The sequence below is a fragment of the Solanum tuberosum genome, unplaced genomic scaffold (assembly GCF_000226075.1).
Source record: "Solanum tuberosum cultivar DM 1-3 516 R44 unplaced genomic scaffold, SolTub_3.0 scf00779, whole genome shotgun sequence".
Classification (NCBI taxonomy): domain Eukaryota; kingdom Viridiplantae; phylum Streptophyta; class Magnoliopsida; order Solanales; family Solanaceae; genus Solanum; species Solanum tuberosum.
This window is the reverse complement of record NW_006239698.1, coordinates 109,295-119,385: the sequence shown is the minus strand read 5'-3', so window position 1 is coordinate 119,385 and position 10,091 is coordinate 109,295. Positions and strand designations below refer to the sequence as shown.

General features: G+C 30.9%; 1 pseudogene; it reads left to right on the top strand.

Annotated features, from left to right (window-relative positions):
* Window positions 1-2,784: 2,784 nt before the first annotated feature.
* LOC102601381 (probable inactive patatin-3-Kuras 1) lies at window positions 2,785-7,750 on the top strand (annotated as a pseudogene).
* The last annotated feature ends 2,341 nt before the right edge of the window (window positions 7,751-10,091 follow it).

Sequence of the window (10,091 nt, the reverse complement as noted above, 5' to 3'; positions counted from 1 at the left end):
TAGTTGTCAAATAAATGATGACAGAATATTCCTAGGGATTTAAAAGATTTATAAAATTCAAATTTTAGCAATTATTTTAAACTTCTCACAAGAATATTATTGTGTTTTGTAATGAGTAAAAAGAGAAAAAGAGAATTAATTTGTATTTTAAATTGTTTAAATTTAATTTGTTTCGAAGGAAATACGTTACTTATAATATTGTTAGGAGTTTATTGAAAATCCACCCAACCATTCTCAACTTATACCTTTCCAAATATCACCCAATATAAAAAATTAAGCACACGAAACGAATACAACTTATACCTTCTCAACTTCTATCAATAATTATATTTTTAATGAATATATCAAGTCAAATTATGACAAGTAAAAATTGAGTAATAAATATCAAGATAATTAATAGCAGGTGTGACGTATAGTGGATTAATTAATATATAAATTACATAAAATACAATTTACCATTTTCTTATCAATTTATACCTAATAAATAAATTTTTTTACCATTAAAATGTCATGCTCCAACAGATTTTAGACAAACCAAAGAAAAAAAAAAGAAACATCAATTATAAGACTGGGTTCTTTGGATTGTACTCTTTTTTTTTTTTTTTTTTTTGGTAATAAGGAAAATATATTATAACTTAATATGCATCAATACAAGTAAGTGGCAGAGCTTTGCTTATGCTAATATTATCTAGGGGTTGCGTGGGTTACATATTACTTCCTTCGTTTAAAAAAGAGTGACCTAGTTTGACTTGGTACGGAATTAAGAAAATAAAGAAGACTTATGAATCTTGTGGTTATAAATTTAAAGTTATGTCAAATGTACAAAATTATCCATTAATCTTGTGGCTTTAATTTAAACATGACACGTGAAAAGCTGAAACTAAAATATTACCAAACAAATAAAAAGATCATTCTTTTTGAAACAGACTAAAAAGAAAAGGAGGTCATTCTTTTGAAACGGAGGGAGTATATGTTACCACATTTGGTATATGAAGATGGTTTTTTTAAGCCTAATAAAAGGAGTTTCTGACGTGTCTGCCTCTATTTATGTAGATACAAACAAAGGGAAGACTGTACAAAATACAAAGGAGTTGGCTCAAACAGGAATTGCTTTTTTTTTTTTTTTTCCACTCGAGATTTGATATCCACTTTAAAGTTTGATTAATCTAAATTCACATTGGGTAGGACCCCTCTGGGGGATAGTGCTTCTTATAAATGATTGTTTCATATTCAGAGCTCGAATCTGAAGCCTCTAATTAAAAAAGAAGCGTCTCATCCATTACAACACATCCTTTGATGAGCTTGCTTTTGCTCTCTCAATGCTTTCCATGTATGTATCTATTATGCAAAGAAAGAGAACTCATGTAATAATATATATTTCAACACCATATATAGTTTAGAAATAAACATGGAAATAGTGAAACAAAATAGAGAATAAGAGAAGTAAAAAAAAAATGATTTTCTTGTTTGGAACCTCGGGATAATTCACAGCCGCTATAATCTCTGCCACAACTTCTGCCCTACACGTGTGAGCATTCTGTGGTGAACACTTTGTGCCCACTGGACAAAGTCCTAATAGAATTTCATTTAATATAAACTCTATTTTTCCACTACGTACTTCCTTATAAAATTGGACTCCTAAATCCTAATTGATGCTCTCTTTTGTCCGTATCAAGTGGATTATTGAAAAAAAAATTAATTGTCCAAAAAAAGTAAATTGTTCAAAGTTTAGAATAATTACTGGGACCTTTTTATATTTATTCTTCATGATCTAGTGAGGTTCATAACTATATTTTACATTTTTTAGGACAATAATTTTGGAATAATCAAAAGGGGGATAGGAGAAAATTAACATTTTTATTTATGTCCTTAAATATTTTTTATAAGGGGAGTGTCAGACCCAACAATTCAATGAATATGATCTGGTATATTAGATATAACATGTGTTTAAAAATTTATTTACAAAATACCCTTCATAAATATGATGGAAAGGATCGATATATGTAAAAGGTTTTGATGAGCAATTATGTCTTTAAACGTGCTAATGCATGCATTAAAATCCTTTAAATTATTAATGCTATGAATTTTCATGTATTATTTATAAGCATTAGTTTTACACAGGTTAAAAATTGTACCAAACATGGTACTAATAATACATAAAGCTAAATGCATGCATTGTTTCTTTTTCTAATGCACTCTACCAAACGACCCCTTAAGTGCGCATAAGAATAATATTGAATAAAATGTATTAGTAATGTTTGTATTAATAATGATGGATTAATTATGCTGCATTATTTCTTGTACATTGTTGGATATGATGTATTAGAAATAACAAATCTTACATAACTTCTATAAAAAAAAAAAAAAAAAAATTATTTACAAAAATACCTTCTACACTCTTTAGCTTTGAAAAATGGAAAATATTTTGAGAAAGATTTGAGGGATAGTTATATCAGGAATCAATCTAAGCATTCCTAATACATCGAAATTCATGGTATTAGTAATGCATGCATTATTATTTCTAATAATATTACACAAAGTTGATGCATATATTATTTTTTCTGATACACTCTATCAAATGACTCCTTATTGTGTTAGCCGGGCCCACACCAACTATAAATTCACTTTCCTTCAACTGGGCCCACTATCCACGTGTCAAAATTTGAACGGATTCTCATACAACTTTATTGGTTATGTCAAACTCAAAATAAAATTTCTCAACTTGTTTACGTGACTATATATACCATGCTTGTTATATGTTCAAAGCACCCAAAAAAAAAATCAAAAACACTTTGAGATATTAGTTTTTATTTATTATAATCTGCAAAATGGCAACTAGTAAAACTTTTTTAATTTTATTTTTTATGATATTAGCAACTACTAGTTCAACATTTGCTACGTTGGGAGAAATGGTGACTGTTCTTAGTATTGATGGAGGTGGAATTAAGGGAATCATTCCGGGTACCATTCTCGAATTTCTTGAAGGACAACTTCAGGTATTGTAAAATTTTTTTTTAATGTATGTACGTAAGTGTGACACTACTACTATAGTCATTCCGGGTACCATTCTTGATTTTCTTGAAGGACAACTTCAGGTATCGTAAAAATGTTTTTTTTATGTATATACGTAAGTGTGACATTTCTATCATTTTTCTTTTTTACCCTTGAATTGTATTATTTCGATGTTTATTAATATTAGTAATTGTTAGACTATCTTTTTGAATTAGTAGACATGGTTAGGAGCGGACCTACGTTGAGTGAATGGGTGTCAAGCGTCACCCTTTCCTCGAAATATTTTACTAAATATATGTATTAATACTATGCAAAAAGATATATATATTTAACAAAATTAAATGACACTACTAATTGACAGTAATGACCTATTGGCATGTTGCAGCGGCGGAGCCAAGATTTTCGTCTAGAATGTTCATAGTTCAGGACAAGTAAAAAAAATAAATCTTGATGGGCAGATCATCAAAACAGAACTATGGCTTTTGTTCTCTTTTTTAAGAGAAAAAACGGAACTAATTTTTTAAAATAAAATGTCAAAGTCTAGGCTCAAACCCAGGCCCCCAAGGCGAATTTGAACAGCTTTAACCACTGGGTTATCTTTCTCTGCTATGCTAAGAATGTTCAACAATTAGTATATATCCAAAAAATATTGATATTTAACATATGTACTCGCAAATTTTTTCCAACGAAGGTTGTTCATGATCTGACCACTCTCGCTAAGGTGTAGCTCTGCCCCTAACGTGTTGGTTCTCTTGTTGATTTTGTAGTAGAATTGAACTCAAGACCTTTTCTATCTTAAAAACTAGTCTAAACGAATGAGCCAAGGATATAACCTTCTTATATGTATGATAATTAAGATTCTATTTTTCCTTCTATAAATATCGACAACGTTTTCTAAAAATTCTGCATACGCCACTTAACCCCACCATACTATGACTCACAACTATTTGGTGATGACTTAAGATGAACAATTAACATATATATATTTTTCAATATATAAATGTATCTGATTAATAAATGAGTTGTTTTTTTATTCATTTTGCTTCAATTTATACGATTTACTTTTCTTTCGAGTCAGGATGTGGACAATAATAAAGATGCAAGACTTGCAGATTACTTTGATGTAATTGGAGGAACAAGTACAGGAGGTTTATTGACTGCTATGATAACTACTCCAAATGAAACAATCGACCCTTTGCTGCTGCCAAAGATATTGTACCTTTTTACTTCAAATATGGCCCTCATATTTTTAATTCTAGGTAAATATACATATTTATATTCCTCTGTTTTAATTTATTTGTCTAATTTTAATTTGATACGGAGTTTAAGAACGTGAATTTTTTTTTTTTGAGTCTTCAGATATTAAATTGAAGATATGTCAAACGTATCAATATTTAATATTATGGTCTTAAACATGTCTAGTTGAAAGTTGACATCAAAGAGTCACTATAAAGTAAAAACAATTACTTACTCTCTTTGTTCCAATTTATGTGGCACTTTTCATTTTTCGAGAGTCAAACATGTTAAGTTTGACCTAAAATTTGCGCATGAAATCTGTAATTTTTTTGAAATGAAATTTATATACTTGTAAATTACGTAAAAAGTACTACAAGTCACAATAATTGATAATTCAAAATGTTTAAAAAATCTATAAAAAATTTACGATCAAATATAAACTTGTTTGAATCTCGAAATCCGAAAAGTGCCACATAAAATGAACAGATGGAGTACATTGTTCTTAGATGGACTAAAAAAAAATAGGCCAAACAACTCGAAAGAAAGAAGGAGAATATGTTTTGAGTAATGAATTATATTTAGGAAATATTACATATATACACGACTTGATATATTATATTCTCTAAAATTTCCTACCATTAAAAAAATTACAAAAAATCTCTTCTCAGATACATCTCTATCCCCTCTCAGATACATCCCTCCCATTAAGTAATGCATCATTTGCAATGTATCGGACAACCAAGAAATATATCCGAGAGCGATGAAATATTCAGTATTTTTGTATGTAAGTGAGTAAACTTCGGAGATAGGATATAATTAACCCAAATACATGAGATTTCTGTTGTTTATACTTATATTTAATTTGGTTACATTATATTATGCAGTGATCCTCAAATTTTTGGCCCAATAAATGATGGAAAATATTTTATGCAAGTTCTTCAAGAAAAATTAGGAGAAACTCGTTTGCATCAAGCTTTGACAGAAGTTGCCATCTCAACCTTTGACATCAAAACAAATAAGCCAGTAATATTCACTAAGTCACAGGTAAGTCAAAATAATTATAGTGATTTGTACCAAGAAAAATGTTTTCGAAAACAAGTGAATTTCTTAATAGATTGTTGGGATATATATATACTAATAAGTAATAATCATGCATTCAGATATAATATTTATTATAGAATAATTATTTATTCAGATTTAATAGATCGATCATATATTCGTATATAGTAGATGATTTAGTGTATAGAGTTTTAGCTTATATATACACAGAGAATTAAATCATCGGTTCTTATAAGTATAAATTTTTTGTTCACAATCTAGGATGGCAATTGGACATGCCATCTTATAGCACAAGATATTATATATAATTTATCTTGATTATGGGAACGGTAACAAAACATTTTGATGTTGAGATCAGACGTGTTTAGGAGTTTTAACGGTGACAGTGATTCAGTGACGTAGCCAAAATATCGATTAATTAGGTGTGTCAAAATATCAAGAAATAAAATCGTATAGAAGCCAAGAAGTGTCAATATGTAAAATATATACTTTCGACTAATTTTTTATTTTTAAAATGCAGTTAGCAAAGTCTCCAGAATTGGATGCTAAGATGTATGACATATGTTATTCCACAGCAGCAGTTCCCATGTATTTTCCTCCACATTATTTTGTTACTAATACTAGTAATGGCGATAAATATGAGTTCAATCTTGTTGATGGTGGTGTTGCTGCTGGTGATCCGGTACTACTACTACTACTACTACTTTCGATTCAATTTTATATGTTTTTTCGAAATATCTGATCAATACTATTATGTGTTGTACGTGCATGCATGCAGGCGTTATTATCAGTTAGCGTTGCAATGAAACATGCAGAAAATGAGGATCCAGCATTTGCTTCAATTAAGTCATTGAATTACAAAAAATAGTTGTTGCTCTCATTAGGCACTGGCACTACTTCAGAGTTTGCTAAAAACTATACAGCAGAAGAGGCAGCTAAATGGGCTATTGTACAATGGATATTACCTTTACGGGAAATGGGAAATGCAGCAAGTTCTTACATGAATGATTATTACCTTTCTACTGTTTTTCAAGCTCTTGATTCAAAAAACAATTACCTCAGGGTTCAAGTAAGTCCACACTTAATTATTATTATCGGGAACTTACATAAATCTCACTAATCTAGTTTGCAGTATTACCTATTTTACCAGATTTTGATGTATCTAGGATATATGCATGGTCAAAGTTAGGTGTAATTAGTTCTAGATACATGCTATCCAAGTGGATTTACATGGATCTTTAGAATCAGTGACGGATTCAGGATTTTTTCATTAAGGGGGTTCGAAAAAAAAAAAGAGTAGTGCCTAAGATTTGATCTTGGATCCTTAAGGGTGAGTTTTGAACCCCTCGACCACCGAGTCAACCTCTAATCTTACATTTAGGAGGTTCAAAATCAATATATAGCTAACCTAAAAATTCTTAAAATTACCTTAAATATACAACGAAAGTAATTTTTTGTCGTGAACCCCCTCGTCAACCTCTAGGGCCACCCCAGTCTAGAATACATTAGCAAATCTTGCTCGCTCTCTCCAATCTCGCTTGCCACTCTCCCATGTATTTGATATCCTCGATACATGTGAATCACACCAGATGCATATAGATACATGTATCTAGTGCGATTTGCATGTATCTGGGATACATACGAATCTCGCTTGATGCTTTTCTCCCTATTTTTGTGTATCTGGTAGCAAAATTGCATATATCTAAGTATATTTTTCTTAATATATGGTAGGAAACTCTTAATAAATGGTAAGATACATAAAATTTTAAAAGTATATATGATAGTGAAGTATATCTAATTCTGTAGTTTTTTCATTATTACTATTTTATAATATGCATGCCATATTTTCTTTGCTAACGATACGAGTATATTTAATTCCAGGAAAATGCATTAACAGGCACAACTACTAAAATGGATGATGCTTCTGTGGCTAATATGAAATTATTAGAACAAGTTGGTAAAAACTTACTGAAGAAAAATGTTTCCGAAGACAGTCATGAAACCTATGAGGTAGCTCTAAAGAGGTAAAACTCTGTCACATTCGATTCTGTCGGTGCTTGAAATAATCCTTTTTTGTTTTTCATATTACTATATCTCGTTAGTCAATATTATTCATATTAGATTTCTTATAAATCTATTTTATTGCTAATTAAAATAGTTTATTCCGTTGTAGGTTTGCAAAATTGCTCTCTGATAGGAAGAAACTCCGAGCAAACAAAGCTTCTTATTAATTCAAGGTCTCGGGTTGTAGTAGTAACCTTACTATGCTAAATAATAAGCACTTGCAATATTTATGATTGCGCGCATTTAAGTATTTCAACCTCAAAATTAAAGGAGGAATTTGAGGGATAAATTTCAATAGAAATGTCTCTCTATGTAATGTATGTTTGGATTATGTAACCTTTTGGTTGTGTTAAATGTTTAAATAAATTATCGTGATTTTGTGCTTTGGCATTTGAATCTTCTTTTCTAAGCAAAAATAAAATAATTTGAAGTGCCAAATTAATATTATACAAATAATTATGATATGATATAAGAGATTTTTGAAATTTAGATACCCTAGATGAATGAGAAAAACAAAGTACTACTTTGATGCAAGTAATTAGATCCATCACATAAGGATATCGAGGTGAATTAACAATATAATGTAATTGAAGTTAAATACACGAAATAATATAATTTTTTATCATTTGCACAAGATGTTAAGAAGGTATATTGACATATATTAGAAGAAGTTGGTGGTGATTAGGATTTAGGTAACAATCATCGTAAATGTTGAGAAAGAATAAGCTGAGGAAAATGAATCAATTGGGGGAGAAGGGGAAGAATCAGATAATGAATATGAAACTAACGAGAAGAAAGAATGAGAGAATAATGAAAATGAAATAAGCGAAGATAAAGAATAGAAGATTGATGACTGGCATTTTGATTTATTTTTTTAAAGAAATTTTATTCAATACTTGTTAATTTCTTCATATTAATGTGAACTTAATTATATGCAAGTGGGTAAAAACTTGGTATACGAGAGCTCTAAAGCATGTACCAAAAGCGTTTGGTAGAAGAGAACTTATAAGCTTAGTAAAATACCCTTAGCATGTTTGGTCAAATTTTTAAAATCATCTTATTGTGATTTTTTTTTTTTCTCGAAAATGTTTTTCAAAAAGTATTGTTGGTAGAGCTGTCAAAAAGGGCCGGCCCAGTCCCACCCGGCCCAAGCCTCGCGGGCCAAGGAATTTGAAGGGCTAGGGCGGGCTGGCCCTTCATTTGGTAGGGCCTGAAAATGCTCAACCCAACCCAACCCAACCCTAGAAGGGCCGAGGGCTGGGGCGGGCTAGCCCTTCTTTTTATTTTTTTCTTTTCAAACTTGTAATTCTATAATATCAAGAAAATGAGAAGATTTTCAAATCAAATATGGTAAACAATAGTGTTGTTTCAATAACACTAGCAAAAATTTAGTGTAATTAGTATGTATCTCGCATACCAGATAAGCGAGTGAGATAAGAGAGTGACAAGCAAGATGGGAGGGAGGCGAGGGCGCAAGATTTGTATATGTATCCTAGATACATGCGAATCTACTTTGATAGATTGTATCTAGAACAAATTAACTTTGGTCATAGATTCGAGCCATGTGCCATGTGAACTAAGCTTGCTATTTAAGTGGAGAAAGATAGAGAAGTGGACTTGTTTTCCCGAGTTTTGAAGCCTGCAATTGTCTGTTAGGGTTGGCCCCTAGCAGATTACTCGGAAGATGGAGGGAGTATTAATTACAGCATAATAATTCTTTCATCTTTTATTCATCACATAAACAATCCATGCATTATACAGCATAACCAGTATGTGAGTCCAAACAGCCCCTAATGGTGAATTCCGGGGACCGAGTGGGATTAAGCGAGATATTGCAACCTATTCCTTTTTTTGGGCAACATGTGTAGAGAGACCCCAAAGTTCTTTGTAGATATCCTGTCGTCCAGCTTCTAATACCTTAGTTTTGCTGTTGATAGACGTTATATCTCTTGAACTTGTTAAAGAAACATATGTAAGAAAGTTGCTTGAATTTGATTTTGTTTAAAGTTGATACTCAAATGGAAGTTCAAGCCACATAGTGCTGCTCCAATGATGTTTATAGTTTCTTACATTGTATATTAATGTTAGCCTTTTTTTTTTTTTTGTTTTCAGTGGCTCAGCTTACAACAAAAATAAAGCACCTATCTTCAGTTCTTCACAAAAAGGTGAGTTTTCTGCTGAATTGTACCCAATTGAGCATCTTTTGCAGGAATACGCATATCACGAAAACTCCATTTATAGCACATTGCTGGTTATTGTCATATGGTAAAGCACTGAAGATTCATTGTTTACTTTTTCTAGCTTGTATACATAGATAATACAATGGTTATGCATGAATTGTTATATTATACATCTGCTGGCTAATATTTTTTTATACATTGTCGTCAATTATCATTTTTTTAAGGATAAGTGAAAACTCCATTAATGGAGGTTTAGAATATGTAGAATAACAGAGAGAAGAACAGAAGAGAAGAGAAGAGAAGAGAGCATTGTATTGAACTCAATCAATATTTTGTAACATTCAAAGTTAACCTTTACATTGTAGGTTAATACCTATTTATAAGCTGTAGTATTGTAACAACTTTCATAACTAACTATAGAAGCTTCTAGAACCTTTCTAACAACTCTAACTAACTCACACCATACAGCTTGTTCAATCTCCTGAACTGATCAACAGTTAGTACTATGATGTAACGTGGTTTGACTATTAATCTCGCGTG